Source organism: Manacus vitellinus, unplaced genomic scaffold, assembly GCF_001715985.3.
Source record: "Manacus vitellinus isolate BGI_N305 unplaced genomic scaffold, ASM171598v3 scaffold_11_pilon, whole genome shotgun sequence".
NCBI classification, from domain to species: Eukaryota; Metazoa; Chordata; class Aves; order Passeriformes; family Pipridae; genus Manacus; species Manacus vitellinus.
This window is the reverse complement of record NW_021938895.1, coordinates 3,455,771-3,483,649: the sequence shown is the minus strand read 5'-3', so window position 1 is coordinate 3,483,649 and position 27,879 is coordinate 3,455,771. Positions and strand designations below refer to the sequence as shown.

The 27,879-nt window shown below is 44.6% G+C and overlaps 1 protein-coding gene across 3 annotated transcripts in view; it reads left to right on the top strand.

Moving 5' to 3' along the window:
* EVA1A (eva-1 homolog A, regulator of programmed cell death) overlaps positions 1-27,879 on the top strand; it is a 212,569-nt gene that overhangs the window by 141,973 nt on the left and 42,717 nt on the right. Inside the window, exon 1 of one of the 3 annotated variants that reach the window (XM_018088967.3) lies at positions 4,630-4,851. The exons of 1 other annotated variant lie outside the window; for it this stretch is intronic. The gene's annotated coding sequence lies outside the window, so the exon portion shown is untranslated. Of the gene's footprint in view, positions 1-4,629; positions 4,852-27,879 lie in introns of those variants that run through there. One more of the 3 variants, XM_029965804.1, reaches the window with a different exon arrangement.

The window sequence follows — 27,879 nt, the reverse complement described above, 5'->3', positions numbered from 1 at the left end:
TGTGTTATTTCACTCTAAAATCTCAACAGTTTCACACTGCAAATCCTCATAAATAAACAGGCAAAACCTGTCCTTTTGAGACAAGCTTTTCCCTGCCACTACACTTATTTTTAGGTAAAAATGGAAATGTGATGTTCATTTTCAAGGAAGCTAATTGCAAAGTGACTACGCTCAAATGTGTTGCCCATGCCTTCTCTGGGCATTGCTGCAGGTGTTGTTTGTGAATGAGTTTAGATTATCAGAACAAACTTTCAAAAAAAGCTGACTGATTATACTAAGCATTTTTATAGAGAGAAAATGGCACCTAGTGCAGAAATACTTAGTTACACACGTATAAGTACAACAAAACCAAGTATAGAAATCTATTTCAGATTAAGTCACATTGAAAAGTCATTTATTACTCTCAGGATAATGAGTTAATGAAAGACATGGTGGCTTTGCTCCTCTCTTGACACTTTATAATCCAGACTGGACACCCTGCTGAGAAGATGTACTTCAGTGCCAGACAGCTTCTCGGGCTCCAGCAGGAACTGCGTGAAACCTAATAGCCTAATCAGTCTACCTCATTCAGAGGCTACACAAGATAACTTGTTTCTGGCATCAAAAGGCATGACAATACTATTATGATATTTATTTTATAGATATGAAATATCGATTTTGCTATTCCAGGTAAACACATATATTGTTTTTGGTCCTCACGTTAGACACTGAAAAATTTGGTGCAGAGACTGAAAGAGTTAGCTAGGCTCTCTCCATAATCCCTGGAGTAGGAGGGGCAGCTCCAGAGGCGATTCACCTCACCTGTCTCAAACTGTGTTTGGATAGGACAAATTATCCTCTGCAAGTGCCAGTCTCTCTTTACTAACTACAGAGACAGCACTGTTATTTAGTTCAGATCTACCTTTGAGGTGGCTCAGCTGAGTGGAGATATATCCACTCCATGGATTTAAGGACCACACTTGTGCTTTGAATGACAAAGGCAGAGCTCTAGGGGTTGATATGCTCCTTGCCTTGGACAGTTTACAGACAAAAACCAGTATCTGAAGTGCAAGACATAAGGATATTATGTGCAGAAAAGTCTGAGACTCACAAGGGCAAGCTTGCATTTATTCAAGGCTTCAGTCTTGTGGTCTTTTGGGCAACTTGTCATTCTGAAATGAGCTATATTTAGTTTATTGGTTAAGTTAATTAAATAGCACCAGGGCCCTGCAACTGGAAAACTTTTATGGTGTTAAGTGTTATCTCAGTCCCTGTTTATTCCAGTCCATCAGCAGGTCTCTGGCATGGCTTGAACATTATCATGGACTAGAGTTTTTGGGGGTTTAAGGGCATTTAGCCTCCAATATGCACATGGTTGGGCTATGCCTGATGGCCTCAAGGCCAAAGGCCAGCTCTGACCCTGTTTAGTTCATTGCAAGATACGGCAGCAGTCTCTTCCTTTTCTGTTTTTATTTTACCTTGCCAAAATCAGAACTGTGGGGAAACACCTGTAGTGTGCTGGGCTTGATACAGGGTTAGCCTTACTTTGAAATACTCTGGTGCTATCTAATTCCCTTCTGTTGTTCTCTCTAATCTGTAAAGACCTCACAAATCTGATTTTGGCCTGGTTACCCTAATCTGCATCATGGGCTGTTCATTGACTTCACTGGGCCACACTGGAGTATGTCAGGTTTTGGAGCTGGTTGTTTTTTTGAGCTCGTTGAACAAACAGATCTGCAAGATCTCCTCCTGACAGTACATGAGCTCTGATCTGAAAGGAGACACAGCCTCAGACATCTGTTTTAAGGACACAACTATTCTGATCTTATTTGAACTCAATACAAGGCTCTGTTTATATTTCTTTGATTAATTGAAAATAACCTCTCGTTAAGGGAGTGACAACCGATACCTTACGATTGTGCTCAAGTCATTCACAGGAGTGAAAAAAATACACCAAAGGTTAGGCAGGTCAAAGCCCTTGTTTGGATCAAAGCATATGTTGAACACTGTATAAATGCCAAATCTTAAAGTGTTTTGTATTTAAGGTTGGAGTTTGGAGTAAAATGATACTATAACAATAAATCCCTAATTCAGCTTGTTAGCTCGCTACTGAATTCACAAAGGCACAGCAAAGACAGAGATGCTTCTGATGGAACAACTTCATAGGAGTCCAAGTGTGTTAAAAATTTACAGCATAAGTGAGGTAATACCACATTCAGTTCTGGTAGGCACATTTCAAAAAGGACTTTAATGCAATGGAAATGGATCTTGAAAGAGTGACAGGCACGATTTTGTGGTTTGTCCATAAATCTCTCTTACCATGAGAGACTAAAAAAGCTCAGCTATTTTTATTTACTCAGGACAAGGTTACAAGATGACTTGTCTGTGGTTTTGTAAGGCTGAGCTTACAAGGTGAGGGAGCAGCAGGCTCCAGTTTCCACTCAGAGCTGCATGGCTTGGGTACTTTCAACCGAAATATTTGATTGAAAGTTATGCCTGGGCTTGAAATATTCCTGCTCTTCTTAGGGTAAACTGAGGTTGGGCTGTACCTTGGTGGGCTGCAGCTTTCTCTGCTTATGCTTGATCTGCAGCTTTCTGGAGTGACTGATGAATGATGGCAAGGGTTGAGGGTAGAGAGTGAGACCAGACAAATGCAGATGAAAAAAGCAGCTTTTTTTCTTGACAGTTTTTTTTCTTGACAGTTATTTATTCTGAAATAACTTATCTGAGATGGCTCATCCTTCCCTGAAAGCCTCTGATTCAGGCTGGAATATCTCCTTGAATGATGTGCCATAATTTGTAATGATTCAGGTGTGGTTTTGGGACACCAGTCTGTGGCTTCAGCTATGCAGGTGATCAGACCAGGTGACTGAAATGATCAAATGAATCATCTCCCTGGCTTTAAAATATACCTATTAAATAGGAATATATAAAAATTCTGATTTTAATAGGGATATTATATTCCTATAAAACTAATTGGGAAATAAAGAGGTCTCAGGGAGTCCCTCTTTAGCCTGAGAAAGCTCAATTTTTGGAAAAAAAATATAAATCTCTCACCACTTTCAAATTTGTGACCAGAATGACTATGTTCATATTCTCTTTCCAGGAAAGAATTGAATCTGAGCTTAGAATTGGGTTTCACAGTCCCTAAAGTTTACTGTATCTGGTAGGACATCTTTGAGCTGGATGAGGAGTGATACACCTTCTTCCAAGTGAAAAGTTTCCATTTGACCTGCTACTCAGTCTACAGTCTGGACATCTTATCTACCTTTCTTCAGTGGTGTGGGCATCAAATCAGGAAGACAAGAGGACCCCTCAGAAAGTCCTATCAAAGGGTTTATGGCACTGCCTACTGCAATGGCAGGTGGGATTTACAAAGAGCCTAAAGTCAAGCTAGGTCTGGGCTGCCTGTGAGGACACATATTTTGGCAGTTATGTCTAAAGTATGCTTTCAAAATGCCACTCAGTTCAATAGTTGTTGTTCCCTTGTACCCTGTATGTAGAGAGATGTTCAGAGGATTTGCTTTGCTGGAAGGTTAGAGTGGATATTAGGAAAATATCCTAACAGATTAGGAATAATGCTATTAGACAATCCACTAGATTGGATATCACGAAAAATTTCATTACTGAAAGGCTGGTCAGGCATTGGAACAGGTTGCCTGGGGACATGGTAGAGTCATTATCCTTGAAAGTGCTAAAAATTGTGTGGATGTGGTAGTTGGGGCTATGACTTAGGGGTGAACATGGTGCTGCTCGTTGGACTCAATGATCTTTGAGGTCTTTTTCAGCCTTAATGACTTTATGACTGTGATTCTGAAGTATCCATCCAACTCTGTTCAATTAAGGCAGTTTCTTGCATCCTTCAAAGCAAAGGTTTGACTACATGCACAGTGTGATTTTCTACGTCTGTGGGTCGTGCCATTGTCACATCTTGCCAGTGCCTGGGCTGCCACTTTGCCTTGTCCCCCAAGCGTGTGGAGCCGTGTGCTCCTCACCAGGCTGGGCACAGGACCACAAGCAGCCCTGGCCCATCATCTCCTCCGCTGTCCCCTTGCACTGGGAGCCGCGGGCAGCGCTGCATTTCGGAGCGACCGCCCGCAGCCCCCGGTAGAATGTCCGGGCTCTTGCCGGCAGCAGCTGCCCCACGGAACGCAGAGAGGGGGACCCTGCTCCTGCTTGCTGCCCTCGGGCACACGACGGAGCATTCGAGGAGCTTAGAAAAGTCAGAAAACTGCTGAAAATGGCATTTTGCTCTCAATGTCTAACATCATCACACCACTCCTGCTCAAATAAATAAACTCTGATGGGAATCCCCCCCCGTCCCCCCTTCATTCCTTGCTTTAATAAAACTTGTCACAGCGATGTTTTCTTTTCCAGTCAGCAGATTTTTACGCTGGTTAATGAGGGGGAAAAATTTCTCTCTTCTCCCCCCCCCACCCCCCTACCCAAATTGCCTCCCCTTTCTTTCATGTCAGGGGCCAAGTTTGGATTGGAGCCTGGTGAAGTTTCTGTGTCATTTCCTGTTGCTGCCCTGCTCGACACTCGCTCCCGCGCTCGCTCCGCTCTCCAATCCTCCCGCAGACGCACAGGGCGCCCGCCCTCCCGACCGCCGGCTTTTGGGGAGGATGTGAGAGGGCTGGGGCAAACCTCACGCTCCCGCCTGTCACAGCGCATTGCTGCTCTCACCGTCCCCACGGGCTCAGCTCCCGACCCCGCTGCCGGGAACGCCAAGAAAGCGAGCGCTGGAACAACTTTCTCCTCTCCAGGCAGCTTGCTGTACTTCCCAGGCGGCTGGGGAACCTGAGGCGGTGAGAGCAAAAACATCCTTCTCTTGCAAACTTCGCCACCGACGCCGTGGTCCTGTCCATGCAGGTCGGGATGCTGGCGTTGGGTGTTTCGGAGGTGGGTGGGCGACGGGCTGCGGTGCGGGAGGGACGGGAAGGGACGGGAGCCCGGCGTGCGCCTCGCTCCCCAGGAGAGCTCAGCATCTGCGAGGGCTGGCATCGGTACTGTTTTTGCAGACGCTGGTGACTTGATGTGACTGATGGAAAAAAGAGCTGTTTAAGGGAGGGAGGAAGCAGCGTGAAGCTGTACAGAAACTGGGCAGGCAGTGAGTGAAGGTGAGGGAAAGAGCAGGGGCTGCTCAGCGTTTTCTCTTACGTGCTTGCCTTTTAGCTTCAGTTTAGCGTTCACAGGTTTTTCCCAGGACTGGCTTGCGGCAGCGTTCACGGGGTTTGTGAGTGTGTACGGTCCCGGCGATTGCTTTTCTGATCAGAAAGAGCTGATACTTGCTGGAATTTGTGTTACACTTGCTCAGAGGAGTGGGCACAAATCAGCTGGCATCCGTAAAATCCTGCATGTGATGCCTTTCCTCTGCCATTGCCTTATTTGCTCGCTGAACACACATATATTTATTTGGTAGGAAAATGATACAAATGCTTGTGCTTTAAAGTGGAGCAACTGTGACTTCATGTACTATTTCTGTCATTTCTGACTCGTTCAGTCTTGACTGTTTCTTGGACAAACAAGGCGTAACAAACTGACGGATAAATCCTGAAGCATGTGCTGGAGCCAGTTCCCGGAGCTTTCAGAGTTAAAAGGCTTTCTTGAACTCACTGACACAGGGCAGTAAATCTCAACGTGTCAGTAAGTGAGGGGAAAAAAAGCACTTGCAGAGCATTACACACCGGCAGATAGAGTCTGTGCTGCACAAGCCCAGGTCTTCACAGGCAGGATTAGCTCCCAACACCTCCAGCTACTCAGCAGCATTTAGAAAGGTCAATTATATGTACAATATTTACCAGCTAATTATGAGTGAGGGAATAAAAGCCTTGGAGTTGGCCCCGGGAAAAATAATCCTAAGGCTTTGTGTACAGTGTGTTTACCTCCAAGTCATTGCTCAATTCATGTTGCTCCCTTAACTCCCCCTTATGCTAATTTTGAAGTGGAGTCCTCTGTTCCCACCTCCCTAGAGGGAATGTGGTGGAAGAAGGTACAAGATGGGAACATATGAAGGGGGCTTTGGGCTCACCCTGAGCACAGCAGTCCTTCTCCCCAGCCTCTAAGAGGCACCTTCTCCCATGACTGGGGAAAGTTCAAGCTCCCTGACCAGCCTTGGCATCCCTTGTCTTGCTGCCATGAGCAATGGGGGACCCAGGAGACGTTGCTGACAGCTTTGCCTGAAGCTGGTTTCTAAGTAAAAGCTCAGTTTGTTTCACAGTTCCTATATGAAAGCCTTTTTTTATAAATGGAGTTGAGTAGGAAATCCTTTTTTGTGTCTTCCCATCTCCCAGACTCTTTCCAAGTGCTTTGCTACTTCTTACTGATTTATTAAAAAGTATTCACTTTCAGTATTCATACAGCTGGCTTATATATGCACTGTTGAGTTGGTCTTGAGGGTCTGTGCTACCACACTGGTGATACACATTAGTTGGTCTCAGATGACCTTTGGGTGTTGCTGGGATTTAGGAAGGGCCAGGACGCTCCAAAAGGCAGTTTGGATTCGGCGACCTTGTTTGAGAGTGTAAGAGAGTTTAATAATACACAGGCGTAGGGCTGTGCCAGTTGGCTTCAGGGCTGAAGAATGGGCTCTGGCATGGGTTAGTTTACTAGCAGAGACATAGCCAAGAGAATAATGAGCTCATGTAACAGAGGGAGGAGAGAAGCTGTAGTAAGAGTTGCTCCCAGCATCTCTTAGGACCCTAAGAAACAGTATTTTTATCTAGAGTTGTGCTCTGTATTTCTCAATATGAAAGGGAATGGTTTGACAAACTGCCATTTTTTAAGGGATCCAGTAGTCAAGTCAGCTCTGAGGGGAACGGAATCATTGCCTGAACAAGGGGACTGAGGGGCTAACTGTGCTTCAGGGGCTGCTTTGGGTGCTTGAAGGGGGATTGGAACTGAAGTTCTTAGAAATCCACCCATATATATGTCTATACAGGTGTTGAGAGATGAGCCTCTGTCTCAAATGCGGTTTTTGGGAGTCTGTTTCTAAACTATCCTAAAACTTTACCTATGGGAGCTATAGTTGGAGATGAACATAATTTCATCCTTAATTTTTTTGGATTTTAATGTGAACACACTTCACTTTAAGATGGCATCACTCCACTGATTTCAGTGAAGTTACTCCTGATTTATGGCAGTGGAGGGCAGGTAAGAATCAGCCCCTTAATCCTATTTTTTTTCTACCACCTGCAAAGGAGAAAGCAAGATGAGAAAAACCCACTCAGGATGAGATCATGACAGGAACTGAAGGGTCTCGAATACCACCAAGACTTTCTTGGATTTCTGACTTGCCCTAAATCTCAGCTTTTTGTTCTGTTAATGGAAACTTGTTCTATGTAAAAGCAAATGCTGGGTCCCTGCTTTTACACAGAACTGCTGTAAAAGCAAAGACAGGTCCCCGTCCCATTTCTCTCCTTGTGTGAGCGTGTTCTCCACACCACATGGTGCTACTGTAGCCTTGACAGATGAGTCAAGGAATGGCAATTCCAGTTCTGCTCCTTACCTTGGGAAAGTGCTCTGGAGCCCAACAGACTTTACTGTCTGGAAATATTTCCTGTTGCACAACATAAATTGTCTGTTTCAGTTTAATCCTGTTGTCTTAGATTACCTCACCAAAGTATTACCTTGAGTGAAGCCTCTCTCTGCGGCCACTCCGCTACAGTGGCGGAACCAGTATTGTGAGAGGCTGCAGGTTGGGAAGATTCTGCAAGAAGGTGGGATGAGCACGTGCTTCCCTTCCCCCTTTCCCTGTCTTGCACAAGGGCAGGGTGAACAAGTCCGGCTTTGTAACAGTGGGTTTGTGCTAATTTTAGACCCTGAGCCAGATCCCTCTGCAGCTCTGCAAGCCCATGACGGCCACTGAGACCTCCAGGAGAGACCTCTTAGCCCTGGTGACTTCTCATGGCTCTGGTGGTCCTTTTCTCTGAGCTGCTTCAGTGCTTGAGCTTGGCTCCTTGTTCTGCCTGAGGCTGCTCCAAGGGTGCGCTGCTGCTGCCACCGAGCCATCAGCAGCATGTTGCCTGCCGTCAGCTTTGGTTTCTGATGGAAGTCTCCCAGGGAACAGCAGCAGCATTTGGGGTAGCCTTGGCCCACTAATGCTTGTGGATTCTTCCCAGCTCCCTGTGCTTCCCTGTCTCCCCAGGCTGAGTCAGACACACTGTGTTCATCTGCTTTGCTCATGCTGTAGCTCCAGCTCCAGTTCTTGTGGTATTTAAATGCTGATGCGCAAATTAAGGTAACATTTACACGCTCTAGTGAGTCTTCAGCTCGCCTGCACAAATCTCCTGTTTTCCTTCTTCTAATGCAGTGCCACTACCTGAGGACAGTGCTGCCTCCTTGCTCCGGGGAGCTGCTGATCCCTGCTCTGTTTATGGGACATTGCCATAGCAATGAGGATGTGTAGTGGGGATGGTCAGGATCAACCAGACTGTATCCCTGCTGCTGGCCAAACATAGCCAAAAAGGTGCCTGCCTCCTCCCCTCCCCAAACAGAACCCTGTTTGCTTTGGCTATTTTTAAACATGCTTGCTGCTGGAGCCTGAAGTTCGCTATCAGCCTGAGCATTGCCACTGTGAGACTCAAGCTGTTTAAAGTGGGTTACTGTAGGGATAGGAAGGACAGTTTTTGTTCTTCTGTCCACTGGCTTGGAGCTACCTGATGTGATGGTGGTTGTGGCAGTCCCTTGCTTCCCAGTAAATTGGCTAAGGGCACAGAATTGCTCAAAGCCAGAGGCTTTGCCTTCTTCCTCCCAACTTTTGGAGTTGAACTGGTGAGAAGGAGGTGAGAGGCCTCTAGCCCATCAGCAATTCCCTCAGTCATGCTCTCCCTCCCTGGAAGTGTTATTTTGGGTTAATTCATACAAGTCTTGGCCTCCTTGGTCTATCCTGTGGGAGGAAGCTCGAGGCTGGAATTTTGTAATAAAAGCCAGATTTTTCTCTGGAGGCAGAGTGGAGGAGGCCACTCCTGTTGCTTCTCCAGTTCTTGTTAGTTCTTCATCTGCCTAATTTGGTGATTGTGAGAGGTTTCCTTTCCCTGCTGAGAATAAATTTGGCCTTTGAGGAAGGTCAGTGTTTTGGTGTTCACCCTAAGATACTTGATTTCTGCAGAGCTGCTAGCGGGAATCACAGCTCGAGCTGTTTGGACTTCATCTTCCTGATGGAAATTCCCAGCAGTTTACTGGGGATGAATCTCTGAGTGTGTCCCAGGCCATTGCAGAACCATGGAATTGCTAAAAACAAGGAGTCTTCTTCCAGTGTCCTTGGCCAGAGTTAGTTTGCTCTTAAGCTGAGGAGCACAGAACAGTCTGTCCCCTTTCACACCAGCAGCAGCTGATTTTCACTGAAGCGAACACGTCTTTGTACCTGCAGTTTGGAGAGTTCTCAGAGGTGTTCTGTGGTTATGAAAAAAACAGATTTGGCCTCTGATTTCCTCTGTGACCATAGTATTTCAGCGTTCTCTCTTCCACTGACCATTGGCAATGGAAAGACCACCATTCTGTCTTTGAAGTGGGGGTTGTTTCTATAGGGACTGGTGCCGTGGAAAGCTGAGAACATCTGAAATTGTCATAGTTTAAATATGCAGGCTGTACCTTAAATATATACAGGGAGCTTGCTAATTAAATCTGAGTTTCCTTCTTGGTCATCAGACACCATACTAAGGATGGAGATTGCAGCTGAAGCTGATTTCTCATCCTCACTGGTACTTGACACACTACCTGTAAGACGTCTTCTGGCATTTCCCAGCTGGACTTAATTCACTAACTTAATAAAATCTATCTTGTGCTCCTTTTATTTTACTAGTTTCTGTGATTCCCCTCTGACATAGCCTAAATTATGCTTGGATTACTTTTTTTTTCTTCTTTTTTTAATGCTTCCATGGACTGTATAGTCTTCAGAGATTTATTTTTCTTTAATGAAATCAGCCTCATTTTCCTGGCTAGTGTACTGCATGAATGTCACATTTAAATATGTGCTTTCAAGTCCAGTCCTTTCCATCAGATATATTACACATAAATGTATTTACCCTACATTTGCCTGTGTTAAGCTGCAGTGATGATTTACTATATCAGTGACTATGAAACACTCCACTTCCTCTGACTCCTGTTTTGTTGTTTCTCATTGTTTACTATCCACAGTCTCCGATTTTTTTTGAATAATTTGCAGATTGTAAACTGAAATTTTTTAAAATCTTTTCCTCTGATTACAATTACATTAATATGTATTTTGTAGATTTGGATTACAGAGCAAGTACAAAAAGCTCTTCTGAGAGCCACGATGCCATGAATGTCACAGCAGTGTGTGGTGCCAGGTGCCAGAAGTGCACAGGAGTAAAAGGGTAAAGATATGCCCGAAGTGTAGGAAAGATCCCTTATCCCTCTTCCACAAGCAGGAGGTGGAAGCAGAGAGTGATCACCTGCTGGTGACCAGTCCTTGTTCCTTCCTTTCTTTTTCTTGAACAGGTCTGTAAGTGTTTTCTTTCTCTGCTCCAACTCAGAGGTCAGAAGGGTGCTCTTCAGCCTGCTAAGGAGGCTTGAACAGCATTGAGCCTGCAAGATTTGGGTATGAGATTTGGTCATCAGGAGTCTTAATAGCTTTCAGTCTTATTGTTTAAACATGCAAAATTGGGAATTCCCTCCATTCTGTTTGCTTACTTGAAGAAGCCTAGTCTAGGCAAACCTGCCAGGCATGCTAATGCTTCCTGACAAACTGCTTCAAAACAGGGGTTCTATGTAATGACAGTTAACAGTGGCAGCAGAAACCCTTCCCAGAGAAGGAGAAGTACACTGTGGCCTTATCCTCCATCTTCAGCTTGTGCTTCTCTGCGTGGTTCTGCATCACCTGTCCTTCAGGTCGATGCTGTGCCAGGTGGTGAATATCTCATGCACCACTAGTGAGAACTTCCAGATGATATTTAGGAAAGGCTTCTGTGCCATTTCAGCCAGCTTCTGAGAGTAGCAAGCCAGGAGGTAGCTGCCTATTCAGATATATCCCTGGGCTCGGTGTTTCCAGCTGGCTGGCTCTCAGCAGTTCCTCACTGGGCACAAGGGAACACCTAATTGCCTTACACAGACACCCTGTCTCCCTGGACCTGCATGTACTCTCACAGGTTCTGAGTCACTCAGAAATTTGGTGCTCTGCTGACTTATGTTGAATGCCTTAACACTTGAGATAGTTGCTCCAGGTCACACTGATGGGTGGGGTGGCTCCAGGTTTGTTATTGTGACACCCAGGTAAGCCTTTCATTAAATGTGGCCTCAAGTCAACTTTTCACAGCTCAGGTTTTGCAGGTGCAAAGGACAGGCTACAGTCCCAAGAAGGATTGCTGGCCTTAATCAGTACTTGCAAAACATTGTGCAAGGCAGTGCCTGTTGTTGTTCCTAAGAGAAGTGATGCATGTTAGAAGGGGATCATATGGCTATCGTTCCATGCAATCTGGCTTTATTTTCCATCAACACTAAATACTTGCTGATTCTGCCCAGACCTTGCCTGTTCTGTAGTTTTCTAGAGTTGTTTCTGAGGCAGGAACTTGCTTGCAGTAAAAAAAAAAAAGAGAAAAAGTATGCATCAATGCCTTCGTTTGCTCTCTGCACAGCTTTGACTGTGCAGCTGGCTGCCAAGCATCACACAGCAAGGCAGAGCAGTGCTTGTGAATCACCATGGAACAACATCAGACGAGCCCAGCAGAACCATGTGATTTTAGGCAGGGCTCAAGAATTTTGTTCCTTTAGCTTCAACCCAGGGGGCAAATTTGTTCATTTTCTTGGCATTGCAACAATGGTAAAGCCTCTGCACCCATTTGCCCTGAACCAGTACGGTTTGTTCTCTGAAACATTTGCTGTTCCAATTTTGTGTGATAAAAGCAGTTAAAGGAAAGGTGGAGGTTTTGTGGGACCAATTTTCAGGTACACTACGCTGCTTTTACCCCCTCTTGAGTATATAAAATGTCCTTAAAGCAAGTGTAAGTGGTGCTGTCAAACTAGTCCAAATGGATTCCAGAATCAGACAAATAGGTTCCCTACTCTGAAGTGAGTATGTTTTGCAAACATTTGTGGGGAGATGGATGTCAAACTGTGAATCGTCATCTGTCCCTCTGAGACAGGTACTTAGGACAAAGTGCCGATGTCTGGTGGCCACAATGGATGTTTGGAGGGAAATTTTAGGAAGGTCGAGGCACCTGTGTCTGCAGACACTGAGTGCTCCAGGTGTTCATCTTTCCCTTGCACTTGACACATGCAGGTTGCAGAGCCTTATGTGAGTGGGTACCAGTAGGCTTGGACTAAAATCATGGAACCATAGCAACGTGAAGTTTGGAAAAGACCTCTAAGTTCACGGAGTCCAACCATTAACCCAGCACCACCGTGTTCACCACTTATCCATGTCCCTAAGCACCACATCTACACAATTTGGAATACTTCCAGGGATTGTTATTCCACCAGTTCCCCTAGGCAGCCTGTTCTAATGCTTGACCACAAATCATGTGAGATAGATGGTAAAGTTCCAGAACCTATGCTTGTGTCCTGAAATGTTCATTACTATAGAACTCACTACCACAGAAATACCACAAGAGCTTTCATGACCTTTGATTCTTTCCCCTCATGGCAGAGGTCATATAGTTTGAATCAGCTTGGAGATAAAATGAAAGTATATAGCAACCAGCAAAAGACAACGTGAACTGGAAAGAATGAAGGTATTTTCTGCAAAATAAAGGAATGCAGGCAAAGATATGAAGAAAACCACTTACTTGAGACAAGCACCCTGGAGAAGTGAACATAAAACTTCCTGTACTGCCTTTCCATGTCTCTTGGACAGCCTAGAGTTATTTCACAAAAGCACAGCTTGAAGCAGGCACCCTAAATTATATCCCTATTGCAGTGGCTCCTTGGGACCTAATGTGCCCCACAGAACCACTATGGATCTGGGGAGGAGACTAAGTACAGCTGGAAGAGCAAAGCTGCTTATGTCCTCCACCACTCCAACATCCATGACACAAGGAAGGTCGTCTTATCCAATTGTAAAATGGGGGTCCTACCTCAAAGCTGTCTATCAGAGGGTTTCATTCCTTTTTGCTTGTGACACGCTGAAAAAACTAGAAGTTCTGTGTGCCTGCTTTGAGTTAATAATGAGGGAAGGGTGAAAAGAATCCCCATGACTTTCTGTTATACATGTTGCTTGAGAAAACACGTGCTGTCCGTGGCGAGACCTCACAGCACGCTGTTTCTTAAAGCATATATGCAAAGTTTGAAACTGGAGGTTTTGTTGACCCTGGAAGAAAAAGCAGTTTCCAAACAGGAGCTCAGGAAAAAAATCTCCCCTTTCATCCATATTTGCTTTTGCTTTACTGATGAATGGATGCAGCTTGCCTGTGTTGTGGTTTTGTCCTGTTTATCTTCTGAATCTGCATATATTTTATTTCTGGGCAATTATAGTTTCAAGACGTGGTCTCAAGGTAGGCAGCTGAAGAGCTGCATCATCTCTTCCATCCTCTGTTTCACTCAATTTCTGATCTTGGAGACTTTCTTTTGAGCAGAAATATTGTGATGGATACTGTAAGGACTAGATGACTACATGGAAAATGTGAACCTCCACCGGGATGTGAACATTTGTCTACAGAAAACAGCCTGATTATTTCAATCTGAAAAATCAGTTTGGGCCATAAGGACCTTCAGATTAACAACTTGTAGTATGGGAAAACTTAAAATCTCCGTATCTTTTAAGAGAATTAGTTCTACACAGTTTCTGTTGAACTGTGTGACTTAGAGAAGTATGGAGTAAGCCTGCTCAGAAATCCTCAGGAGCAGCCATGGGCTGCTTGAAGGTATCTGTGGGGTTGTTTCCTGCCTTGTACATGGATGGGTCATGATTGCATTGCCATGATGCAATATACAGTGAGAAGTCCTTTCTGTAAGGTTCAAAGAAGAAGGAGGAGAAGAAGTCGGTGCTAAGGCAGGCTGCACTTTTTTATGGTCTGTGATCTCTTGTTCCTTCTTTTAAGTATTTTATGTATCACCCTGTAGAGTCTGGTACTGTAGGACGAGACCAAATTGTTCCGTTTGACTTCAGTTTTTTTTGGCCCCTTCAGTCTGAACATCAGGATCATCAGAGCTGCTGTTTACCAGGAGGCACTGTAGAAAAATTCTAGCATGCATTTATTTAAATTACATCTGATATATTCTGAAGGATAGACAGCATAGCGTAGCTATAGTGGTGTTTCCAAAGAGCATCCTTGGCAAGAAAATGGAGAGGAAAGAAAGATTCATCACATGTGCCTGTGTTATTGCCCCTAGAACAGGATCAAAGTTATGAAAAGAAAGTCTGTTTTTGTTTCTCCACAGACTTCCCAGGATCTACATTTCAAGGCTATCATCAACCAGATTTTGTACATTTACATTTGTTCAAAATAGTTTCCAGGCGGTGAGTAATTAGTGGTTAGAAATGGCTTGCAGTTTGGTGATAATTTGATTAAGTGAAATCCTTAGGAAAATGAGCTTTCCAGGTCTTTTGGGTTTCCCTGCTTCACCTGTGGACCACAACTCTTTCCCCACCCAATCTCACAGGAGACATCTCCTTTAGATCCTGCAGTTCAGTAAGGAACAAATGAATGCTAGTCAGGAAAGATAGGAGGATGCCTCCAGCCAGAATGAGCAGCAGGAAAAGACATTAACTCAAAAAAAAATGCCACTTTAACATTTTTCCAGAAGAACTTAAAATGCAGTAATTATATCCCTCTTCCCAAGAACTCCATGTACTCTAGTTCTTTGGAATTAATTAATCTGTAAGTCTGAAGCATTCTGCAAACAAATGAAGGTTACCTGTACCTGTACATTTCCATGATGGCCACGGAGGCAGTAAAGGAAAGGGGGAAAATAAAAATAAAGGGGTAAATTTTCAAAGTTTACATGGTTTTTTATGTATGTATAAATGAAAATAATTTTGTAATGTTGGGCAAGCTAGGATATGGATTTTTTTAAAATAAGATGTTGAAGTGATGTAAGAGTATCGCTTGACCTGTCAGTCCTTGCTAATAGAAAGACCATCTTGTGTCTTGCTTTTTCATTTGGAAGTGGGGACAGCGTAAGATGGAGTTAAGTACTTAAGTACATTCTTTTTTATAAAAACTTTTGCTTTACCCATTTACTTCAGGAAATTTTGATTTGAAATATTGATTTAAAAAAAGGATGATGTCTTTCTGCATTCCTGTAAAATTGTGGATATGTGCCTGTCATAGTCGCTGACTCACATGTTTCCAGCTGGTGGGAGTGGATTTACAAATGTTTGGACTTAGAAACACACACACGGATTTGCAAATAGTTGCTTGAAGTGGTTTTGAAGATCTCCTTGTGATAATGACATATTGTTCCTGCTTCCAAACCATAGGCAATGTTACCTCAGGTGACAGAAGGAGAGAAACAGTCTCACTTTCCTTGCTCTCTGCAACTACCTGAAAGAAGGGTGCAGCCAGGTGGGGATTGGTCTGTTCTCCCAAGTAAAAAGTGACAGGACAAGAGGAAATGGCCTCAAGTTGCACCAGGGGAGGTTTAAATTGGATATTAGGAAAAATTTCTTCACAGAGAGGGTGGTCAAACACTGGAACAGAGTGCCCAGGGAAGTGGTGGAGTCTCCATCCCTGGAGAGATTTAATAAACATGAAGATGCGGCACTTAGTGATGTGGTTTAGTGGTGGACTAGGCAGTGCTGGGTTAATGGTTGGACTCTGATCTTGGAGGACTTTCCCAAGTTAAATGATTCTATGATTCCTTGTGTCCTGGAGCCTTTTCCAGCACTTGCAAGCCAGCACAGTCCTGCATGTAGCACCCATCACTGACCACCCTCTCACATCCTTCTGGACACTGTCTCACAAAGTAGGCAAACCCAGCTGTTTTCACAGGTACATGAATGAAAGGTGAGAGCAATCAGTCCATCTTCCTGGATAACAGCAGCCACAGACTTTTCTTGAATTAACTCCCAATACAATTACAGCAGACATCCCACATCTGCTTTTCAAGTGGTACCATTCTTGGCAGTGTATTTCCAACACTACCAGCAGCTGATGTGGGTACAGCCTTTACTGTCTCTCCTTTTGGCCCTGTATCCCTTTGAAGCAGCATATGTGACATTAGTGGTCCATGTATCCTTGCTAGAGACCCCCTGAGCTGCAGTAGATTCTCTCAGGGAGTACATCCAACTTCATTTGCAGGACCCATGTGTGAAGAACATGTGAGATCCCTCAGGAAGATTTTCAGTCTAAACCTATTTAAAACTTTATATGGAAAAAGAAAACTCTGAAAGTCCACACTCAGCAATATTGTATGCATGAGGCTCGGTTAATTCACCTTGAAAGAGGCCTTTAGGAGAACTTGCAAATTCCTGATGCATTTGGGATAGGACATGGGTGAATGCACAAGAGCAGCACCAGATAAACAGAAAACATTGCAGCAGCCTGGTGAGGAGGTCATGGGACCCGCGGGGCTGGCGGTACTGCCAAGTGGATCGGTTTGCGCTGCGGCCACTTTTTCTCACAGATGGGATAAAAGTAAGATAGATTAAGTATATCCAAGAAAAAATAGTTTTGCAAAGGCTCGAGCAAGCTGCCAATGTCAGCAAAGGGAGGCAGTAATGTAAGCAAACTTCAGAGAAGCAAAGCTGCAGAGCATCCTGCCGGAGTGAGCAGAGGGGACCAGCTCTGCACGCCGGCTGGATGTGGGGTGAGGGGCTGGCCGGGTGATTCGGTTGCCTTGTACCTTCTGTGTTTACCAAGGCAAATCCCAATGGAGGGGGAAGTTTTTCTTTAGCTGATAAATATTCCTACCTCTACAGTGAAATTTTTTCCCACTTCTGTGGCTCTCTGTATTAACTTCTGCCATGTCGAGTCATTCAGGCTGATAGGTAGGTGCTGAGTTCCCTGAAGAAACCTGGAGCTCCCTGTCACTGCTGTTAATGTCTGTTCTGCTCCTCCAGGGGTAGATCTACACTTGGCTTTCATCTTGCACTCCGTTTTCCATCAGATTCTGAGGAGTGGCCAGTTTAGGCAAGGTAAGGAACTGTTTGCTTAAACTGGGTCTTGTATCAGAGAGAGAGCATCAATGACCCAGCTCTCAGTGCTCTCTGGTGAGCCCGAAGCTGCAGTTCTGATGTCTGATGGAGCAGAAGCAGGTGGAGTATCAGGGTTTTGCAGGGCTCAGATGAGCAGTAGTTACTGCTTCTTGGTGGCTCTGTAGTAACTGGCTGTGAGTTTGGTCTCAGGCAGTGGCAGACTATCTGCCTTCAGCTGTGAACATGGCTTCCTGTAGGTTTCTGCTCCTCCTTTCCTTTTTTTTGAGAGTTACTGTAACTGGGTCAAAGCTAGTGGTGTAAGGGCCTCCCTACATCAAGTCTTCAGGGGGCTGATGCATAGAAAAACCCCTTACCTGGCAATAAGAAGGGGAGACTCTTATAAATGGATATATGTGTATGAAGGGGGAGTGTCCGAGCATGGTGCCAAGCAATAGGACAAGAAGCAGAAGCTGATGCACAGGAAGTTCCACCTGAACATGTGACCAAGCATTGGAACAGGTAGCCCAGAGAGGATGTGGAGTCTCCCTCAGTGGAGATATTCAAGAACCATCTGGACATAATCCTGTGCCATGTGCTCCAGGATGACCTTGCCTGAGCAGGGAGGTTGGACCAGATGACTCATCGTAGTCCCTTTCAACCTGACCCGTCCTGTGATTCTGAGACCAAGTCGGAAATGGTGCTTCTCTGATTTGGCAATAGTTACCCTGCTTTGAAGAGATGTAAACAGAGGGGCATGGCCAGAGGCAATGGAGGCTGGAGGATGTCATTCTCCAGTAAGGAACAGTTATTTATTGGCTCCGGAGTAGTTACTTCAGACAGGTTTTTAAATGCACTTAATTTAGACAGAAAAAAATCTTGCTGAAAGGGGGGTTGGGAAAGTGTAGGGAACATTCTGGGGATAAACATCTGCCTCTTTTTGGTTAACAACCATATTTATTACATTAAAACAAATACCACTATCTGACCCGGAGAGCTTGGGGAAGGAGGCCAGAAAATAAACTGTGTTGCTACTGATGAGATAATGGATCAGAAAAAAAAATGGCAGTGCTAAAAAAAACCTCAGTCAAAAAGCTGTTTCTCATTTCTTTTTTATGTTGCTCTGAAAATTAAGACAAGTGTAGTTTTTCAACTTAGCTTCACTTTTTAGCTGGTGGGCTTTACACTTGGCCTAGGAGAATTATAACTTTTCTTTCCCGCATTATTTGAGAACCACATTAGAAACATGTCTGAGTAGCAAAGTTCACTCCCACCATGCATTAGGGCCAGGGGCTTGATGCTCTTTGTATGAGAAAGAGTAACCAGATACAAAAATTGTGTCAAGACTTTTGGATGGCCAGGAGGGAGGTGGATCTAGGCATTCTGGTTAGCTCTCTTTTTTAGAGCTGTGTCCATCTGTCTGGATCTGTGGAAGCAATACCACTGATGCCAACGCAGTGATCCCTCTGTCTGCCTGGCCAGCCACACTGGGTATGATGCAATTTCCTTTGTTTCTTTATTGGGAGATTAAAGAAGCTATTTCTTCTCCCTTTTCCTTGTAGATAATTTATTGTTTCTGGATTTAACAACTTTTTGTATTTGAAAGTTTCCTGCAGATGGATTAGGAGCAAATGCAAGCATTACAATGACAGCATTTTCAAGGCAAGTATCTACAGGATAGGTTACCTGTTCTCTGATCCCCCTATTGTATACACTGGGATTTGTGTATATATACTGTCTGTCATTTCAAAGGCAGCTTTGGCTAATGGGGATTTTGTTTACTATAGTAAAGTTAAGAGTGAAATCATCTTAAATGTCTTTCTGGTAGCTTTGGGTAAATTCAATGGAGACATTACCTACCTGAAGGGAGACGGGAGTCGATCTCTTCTCCCAGGTAGTGAGGAAATGGCCTCAAGTCACACCAGATGAGGTTTAGATTGAATATTATGGAATGTTTCTTCACTAAAAGGGTGGTCAGGTGGTGTAACAGACTGTCCAGGGAAGTTGTGGATTCACTATCCCTGGAAGTGTGAAAAAGTTTGTAGATGTGTCACTTAGGGACTGGTTTTACTAGTGGACTTGGCAGAGCTGAATTAACTGTTGGACTCAATGATCTTAGAGGTCTTTTCCAACCTTAATGATCCTATGATAAAGAACTGCTTCAAAAAAATCAGAATTCTTCTCCTCTTGGTGCTTGACTGACTGGTAACATATGAGCTCTCAAAAAAGTGGGACATTGCTCCTTGTCACCAAGTTTTGAATCCAGGGGACCCACTTATCCAGAAGCTTCTTTTGCCTCTCTCGTAAGCAGTAAATGGCATCTGCCATAAAGAGTTAGTAGCATTATGGAAGGATTTACATTAATAAGACATTGAGCTGGAGATTTGGCTGGAGTTGTTAGCTCCAGCCCACCTGCTGTGGGGGCCAGATGTAAATCCATAAAGTCTCTCAGGGCTATGCTGTCTTAGCACATGCCATCCCATCCCCTTGGAGCTGACCCTGCAGCTGTGGGTTTAGCTGTGCTGACATGACTGTGAGCAGTGGTTGGGTCCTCACAGGGCCCAATTTCAATCCTGACACCATGGGGAACTTGTTGCATGGTGTGGCTGTTCTTTCAGGACACAGCTAACTACAGCTATTGATTTAATTTTCATTGTTAAGCACAGGAGTAGCATGAGGGAATACAGATCTGTCAACTTTGCAGCAAGTTCCAGAGATCATTCTGTGGCAAGTTTGTGTTGCTCCCATATTTCCAGTTGTCCCATTTTCTCAGATGTACAAAACTTCCCCGAATCTGAAATTCTGGCCTTAAGCTTTTCAAGGTCTGTTTCTTTCTGGAACAGTTCTGGTGGATGTTTTGGATTTTTTTTTTCCTAAGCAAAAGTCTGCATGGGAATGCTCCAGATATGAAGCCCCATAAGGGCTTGCAAAGCTCCTTCTTTGAATACACGGACACTTCCCCCTGTGGTAGAGCAAAGAGTGATATGCAGGGTATAGCACCCAAAATAAGCCTCCCTTTGGGGTGGGAAGGCACTTCAAATCTGTCAAACACAGATTTTAGGGGTTCCCTCTAGTGGAAAGGTGAACCCACATCTCGTGGCTGTTCACAGCCCTGCAAAGAACACATCCTTTGTAATGACACCTTTTTTCTTCCTCCTCAAATACAGGGTTGCTTTACTTAACTTGATTTGCAACTCCATCAACCAAACTCTATTAATACATTTTCCCAGTAAAGACATAGCTAGTCTCTGCCAAGAAGTTTTCTTTTTTTTCTTCTTGTTCGTGTAGTTTAACTCTATTGCTTAACAGGAGAAACTAAGCAGCAAATAGAGTTCCTGGCCCCAGCATGAGTTACTGTTTGCTTAGCCCTGTCACCTGTGTGATTTTTCACACATCTCCTGGGCCAAGTGTTACAGGCAAAATGTTTATGTACAAAATGAGCCGATGTCACGTACCTTCTCTGTCTGCTGGAGAAGGTCCAGTCCTACTCACCCACCTTTTACTAAAAGCTTTACAGAGAGAGCTGCAGAGCTGGTGGCATGGTGGCATATAGAGAACAGAAGGAGTTAAATGCCAAGTTTTGCTGCAGAGATTTTCCTCGTCAGGACCATGAAAAATGGAAACACAGAGACTGCCTACATGGGTCTGATGATACTGGACTGTGAGCAGGTTTTAAACTCCCAATCTCCCCAGCACACTGTTTAGCCCTCAGTCTCCTGAGTTATACAACATTACACAACCCTCTTAAATGGGCCAATTATTTCTCTATGCAAGAGTGACTCAGAGAGATTTTCCTGTCTGTTGCCTATGAAATATATATTTAATTTTCTTCAAGAAAGCCCATTTTTATTTGCAATTTGAGTGAAATCAATATTCCAAAATGGCATTTCAATAAAATCAAGGTTGTAAACAGGGTAATGAGAAGAAAAGTGCTGTAAATAGATTTTCAAATGTCATACAGTTGATATATATTTTCAAATATATAACTTGATTTCACAGCGATATATATGGGAGACTGATAGCGGGTGAACAAGAACCACGGAAGGAGACAAATGATCTGAAGCTGCCTATGTTTTTCTCCTTAGCTATGGCAACCTTCAGGCATGTGGGGTGGAAGAGGGAGGACAAGTATTGTTTTTATCATAGAATCATAGAATGGTTTGGGTTGGAAGGGACCTTTAAAGGTCATCTAGTCCAATTACCCTGCAATGAGCAGGGACATCTTCAACTAGATCTGGTTGCTCAGAGCCCTATCTAATTTCACCTTGAACGTTTCCAGAGATGGGGCATTCACCACCTCACTGTGCCAGTGTTTTATCATCCTCATTGTAAAAAAAAGAAAGGCTGAAAAAGGGCAATTTTACACTGTACTTAGAGTCTTTAATGTTTCAGCAAGTCACCACCTGAATTCTTTGCCTCAGCAGTGGAATGCAGAGGGGTTAAAGGAGGAAGAGGGCATTAAGGAAGAACTCTGGGGGGTCATTGCAGGAGTCAGTACTGTTGAAGCCAATGGTCCTGGAATTGCCATCTCTTCTGTGCCTGCAAATCCCCCACCTTTACCTAGCCTTTCACATGCTGCACAAAGGACTCCCTCTTGCTTTTCCCAGAATTGTACTGTGTGTTTCTGCTCTGCTGAGCAGTGGCCACGTTCCAAGCAGCAGCGGCTGCATTTTTACACTCTTGTATTGGAACAGGACTTGCATAGTTCGAATTGTCACTTGCAGTCACCCTCAGCAGAAACCCTTCTGATTAGAAACTTGTGAGATCATTCCTGCAGCTTGAGAAGAGGGTTTGGCATCTCTCTGGGGAGAAGAACAACTGGAAGACTGAAGAAATTTTATGCACCCAGATGTGAAAGCTGACGCAAAGGAGGCAAGTGTAGAAGTGCCATGTTAGCCCAAAATGGCTTTGAGGTGGTGCAAGAATAGCAAACAATGCTATATATATTTTGTGCTTTCTTAATCACAAAATCCCTCCCTAAAATGTGATCCTGATTTCTCAGGGGTATTGTAAGAGTCAAAGCTGGTTGGTTTGCAGGTTGGAGAGGTGTGAATGGGCCTAATTCACCTTTATAAAGCTTTCTAAATTAATTGCTGTTATTTTGATTAGAAAGTTTGGGAACAATTTAACAATTTAATGAAAGAAGCTTACAAGAAAGTAATTGAGTTAATAATATGTTTGAGGGGAGAATTGAAATATGATTTCAAAATGGTTAAAAAAAAAAAAAGACAAGATGTGGAGGCTGAGAATTAATACAACCAGCATCTCCTATCCTTGGAGAACTGGTAGGCAGGGATGAGACCTTTGGTGGATGAAGAGAGCATTGCTTGGGGCCTGGAGTTCTCCATCCTAATGCATTTTTCAGGCTTTTCAAGTCACTACCTGAACGTGCATTTTTGAGAGTGGGAAGCTTCCCCTCCATGGGTGAGTGATCTGGAGGGTCGGTGTGTCTGTGCTGTGACATCCAGCAATGGACTGAGCTTGGCTGAGCTGATGTTTGTTATCTTACTGGTTTTAGCTGGGTGCTCTGGATTTCTGAACAATGATGATTTTTTTTTAATTTGGGAAACTGCTGTTAACATTACCTTAAAAGTGGGCTTGGGCATTTTCTAGATATGGGAAGCAGATGTGGTGCTGTCACACTTTGCTGCCAGGAGTCCGAGGTAAGACTTAGACCTCCCAAGCTTTCCTGTTGTTTTTTCTTAATCCAGGAAATTCAGCTGGCATCTTTCTTATTCCTGCTGGTTAGAGAGACTTAGAGCTTTCATTAGATGCTGGATTTTGATCTTAGCTAATAAAAAGCAAAGAAAAATCACACTCGCAGTCTGGCAGGGGGATTGAATATTTGTGCAATACGAAAGGTCCTCTCAGGTGCAGCTTATGCTCTGTGGTTTGTGTAGTGCTCAGCAAGGCCCTGTCAGTGCTGAGGTTTCCTGTTGCTCATGGAATTCTTTTACTATTACTTTTCTTTTTTGTCTTGCTTTGTAGAATTTGATCCCTGCTTTAAATTATGTCTCTGGTAACGTGTGTGCTTTGATTATTGCAATGTGCCTTGCTGAACAGGGATCATTCCCTTCCTCATTCTCAATTTGCTTCACCTTCACTTCTAACTTTACTTTCTGGAGAAAGGAAAGGTTTGTTTTCCTTTGGGATTGCCAGAGATGATGGTCTTTGATTTCCATGTCCGTGGCCTGAAATGGTTCTCAAATCCAGCCTGTCATATTGAAATGATTTACTTCTTTCATTATTCAAATCTCCCCGTTATTCCTTGCCAGTTCTGTGTGCGAGAATGTTCATTCCTGCATTTACCAGGGCTTTCTGCATCTGACTGGACTGGCAGGTTCACATCTGTCTTTCATAAGGAGAATTTTATAGACAAGAACTCCCTGGGAAGGGATTAAGGTTTTTTTCTTTTTGTTGTTGTTTTTCCTGAGTTTGTCGCTGCTGAGAGGATGCTAAATGCTGTGCAGGAGACACACCAGGACGAACTCATGCCCTTTGAGAGGATGGATGCCATTGTCTCTTTGTCCATTGTGGCAGTTTGAGCCAATTTCCAGGCTTCCCCCACCCCTTCCCACAATTTATCTCAACACCAAAGAGAAAACTTTCAGGTCAGAGGCTTCTATAGGGGAAAGGGGAAGTATTTACATTTATTTACACAAATAAATATACTGTACAAACTAAAAGCAAATATATATATATATATATTACACTTCTATCAGGTCCTTCAAAGCTTCTCCCTCAATTAGTCCAAGAAAAGCCTTTTCAGGGTGATGAGTAACCAGTCTCTCTCTCGTGAGAGTGTTCGGGGCCCCTGAACACACCTACCAACCTTCAGCTGTTTGCTGCAGTTCTTTCTCCTCACGAAGTCCAAGATAGCTCCGAGTCCTTTCTTTTTGGTTTTGTGCCATCTCTGTTGCATGGTTCTCTCTTTCGCTTTCATACCTCGGTTCGCTGCTGCTGTAGTGTAGCTTATCACAATATGCGTTGGAATCTTCATTCCTCCAAGTCAGTTTTCGGCTGCCCCTGGTCAAACCTCGGCAGGGCAACGCCCGAGCCTCTCTCTCTCTGGCCCGTCTCCAATTTCACCTGGGATTCTTCTCCCTAGCGCTGAGCTGCTTCGTTATCAGCCCGTCCACTTGGCTCTGCTTCAATGCTGAGCCTCGCACCACTCCCACTAAACAGTGAGAGGGAAAAACAGCCCCTTCTGCAGCCTGGCTGCAAAGCGGGGGGGAAGAAGAAGAGGGCCTGGCTGCAAGGCCTGCGTTTCTCTCTCTCCCACTTAGCAGTTGTTTGTGAGTCGCGTCCCTCACAAACACACACTCACTCCAATGCTGTCTCTAACTCTGGCCTAGGCAGAGTTGGGGGGCCGCAGGGCTCCCCTTCCCCCTCCCAGAGGGGGGAAGAAGGAGCCCAGCCACCCCCTGGCCTTCTACACCTACACGCAGCAGATACCAACAGATATTGCCAACAGCTTCTGGTGCTGTGTATATATGATTTTTTAGCAGAAGCGAACAAGACGAGTGGGGATTGGCTCTCCAGGGAACACTGCCCTGGCACCCAGTCACCTCTGAGGCCCTGACTCTCGGTGGGGGACCAGTCTTAACCCATGACATCCATCATCACCTATATTACAATTTATGTTAATGAAATGAAATGATCCATCAGATCTGGGATCACATAGGCAGTGTGGGGTGGAGCAAGGAAGAAGCTTTGCCAGCTTTAGTTTACTGTGACACTGATTTGCTTTGGTGGCCTTGGGCAAGTCAATGTCAAACTTCCATGTTTTGGCTTTCTCACTCGTGAAAGGTAAATGCTATACTGGTTTTACAACATTGATGGTGTTTATGAGAGTTAATTAGTTGGTGTTTGAGGCACAATAGTTTTACATAGGGGTTATTCACTGAGTTCTTGGTCCCTTTGCTCCAGAGGGTGTTAATTGCTGTATGCTTATGGGATGGCCCTGATGAGTTGAGGGTAAAGGCATACGGAGTTGAGTGTGTGATTAATAAAACAAGCCTGAGGTAGAATAGATTTCCCAGGTGAGAAATTGAGTTGCTGTTGGCTGCTGGCTTTCTTTTTAGCATATATTCCCGAAAAGGCCCCAGCGCAGGAAGCACCCCTGATGAATCCCATCCTTCATCTATCTTGGAGCTTTCAGGGCTACTCACTTGCTTTCAGAAGTTCTCAGCCACGTAAGGGCAGGAAGGATCTGAAATTCACTCCCTCTCCTATCTGTGTGGCCAGGTGAGGAAGTCAGGAACGTAATTTCATGCACCATAAATACTAATAATTCCAGGTACTTAGGATTCGAGCCTGCACATTACTGTGGTGTGAGCTCTCTCCCCTGGCTGCAGTTGGTGTAATCACACTTAGGACCTGTTTGTCTTGGCGGAGCTGCTCTTATGAATGAGGTAACTTTGGAAAAGACATTCCTTCACTCATGGCAAATAGCTAAAAATATCTGAACTTCCACAGGCCTGGGGAGGAGAGAAGGAGTCGGGGTAAAGCACAGAGCATGGACCTCTGGAGATGCAATTTTGAGCTCTGTACAGGGCTGAGCAGGTGCTGCAGGTCCCTGCCACCCTACCACACCACCTTTGTTGGACCAGGCATTACCATGGAGCTTGTCACAGTGCTCCAAATGCTTTGCTGAATTTAGCCACTCAGAGCAGACAAGTTACAGCAAATGACCTCTATCTTTGCTGAAGCCCCTGTTTTGCTTCTCACTTACATATTGAGTGTACAAGAGTGATACAAGAACTCAGCAAATAGCTGTGAGTGTGTCCTGGACAGTGCTTTGGGATAGAGTACACAGCATTCTTGTTAACCAAAGATGGACTGAAGATTAATGTGCTTTTCTTTTGCCTTTTAAAATTAAATTTAAGCAGCCTTCCTTTTTGCTGATAGAAGAGATGCTGGTAAAGGCTTAAAGTTAGGGCTGTTGAACTATTTGGATATGCAGGGATGCTGTAGTGTGAACTGACCGAAGGCTGATAGTTGTCTTTCATGTGTGTGTGACTGTGTACAAAAGAAGCTTTTCAAAATGAAACAAAAAGGGCATAATTTCACAACTTGAAGGAAGCTAATGAAGTGATACAGTTATGCCTCTCCCTGAAGATCTGTCCTCAAGCCTTCTCAGAGAAAGCAAAGGGCCTCAGGTAGTTTATTATGCAGTGAGAGTTCCTGCTGCTGCTTTTCCTGTGCAGCTGGAACCCCAGCCCTGGGTGTTTTCATGTGTCCAAGCATGTGCTTACTTAGAGGCACTTCATAAATCACATTTGGAAAGTGCTTTTTTGTGTGTATGTGTTTTGTTTGGTTTTGTTTTAGAATTTGGCAATAAACAACTCAACTAAGAGAAAAATCAAACCTGGGATTGGTTCATTCACCAGCTCTGGGGGAAGGGGAGGGTTCCAGAGATCAACATATTTATAAGTGTGCAGTAGTTGGATTGGGTGTATTGGCTACTTTTTTGGCAATGCTGATGTTGCTTGATTATTAAGAATGATTCTGTATTATTTATGTCACCCATCTGAGGTTGCTATATCTCTGCAGATGTGCCCTAAAGCAGGGAAGCAGAGCACAGGCAGTGCAGCCAGACTGCTTAAGTTTTATTGGAAAGCACTGCTTTCATTGTAAGAACAGCTTTTTACAGCCAGCCAGCTCCGTCTGTCCTTGTTTTCATTCCAGGAATGCAAGAGGCTGGGGAGAACGAGAAGCAGGGAAATGCAACTTTGATTGAAACTCAGGGGAGCATGAAAGAGAGCAGAAAGGAAAGCAAGAAGACCATAAAAATACTGTAGTGGGGGCCAGTGAAAGCATGACACAGTCCTGAGAACATGACAGGGCTGTAGGAGCTGTAGCTCCTCTTTTCTCATGATGCTTTTGGACTCTTGCTATGAAGACTCCTCCAGCCAGTAACTGCACGAAAGAGATTGGAGAATTTGGTTCTTTTTGAAGTCCAAGGGAACATGAATGTGGTTTCACTTGTTTCCTCCTATAGTGCTGCAATGGGAAAGGCTGTACTTGTCTATAAGAGTGACTTACAGGTCCCACTCGCTGTCATTAAAAAGCTTTGTCTCAGCTTTAGTTCCTCCTCAGAGCTGCTGAATGCGGGACTGAGGCCAGAAGGGGTGTAAATCCTGATCCCTGTGAGCCCTTATGTGCTTGTGTGCATCAACCAGGAGTCAGAACCACACACCAGTTCTCCCAGTCCCAGCTTGAAGGCTGCAAGAGCCAAATGCCACGCTGCCAGAAATTTTTCTGCCTCCCTGGCCTGGCCCCACTTGAGGCACTCAGTAGGCGTCTGCCTTGTGTGGCTGATGGCTGAAGCAAGGAACTGTTCGTGGTCTTCTTTCCCTCGATGGGGTAGCTGGGATGGCCAAACTTTTGTTGCTGATGCTCCTGGAAGAAGAGCAGCAGTATGGACCATCCTGGCTGCTGTCAGGACACAGCCCTTCCTCACTGGGCCCTTCAAAATCAAATCCACCCATGTGGTGATGAAGCTTCACAGCAGGGCTCTGAGCCCAAAAGGCACAGGGCTGTGCAACAGCTGAGCTTTCCCAGGAGGAGAAAGCAACTCCTCCACCAGGGCTCTCTGGTCCCTTCAGGGTGTGGAAATTATCAAGTCCTCCCGAGGCTGAGCTCATGTTTGGAAGCGCAGCTCTTGCCTCCTGAGCTCCAGTGACAAAGTTGCAGAAGGTGGCTGTTGTGTGCACTGGTTTGATGGAGAGTGACTGTGACTGCTGGGCTTTGCTGAAGCCGGTGCTGTCAGTGTGACAGGAGCCCACTGGAGGAGATGGGCCCTTCAGGGGCACTAAGCTGAGCTAGTGGCATTCCTGGGCGTGCGCAGGGCCTGCCAGCCTTAGATG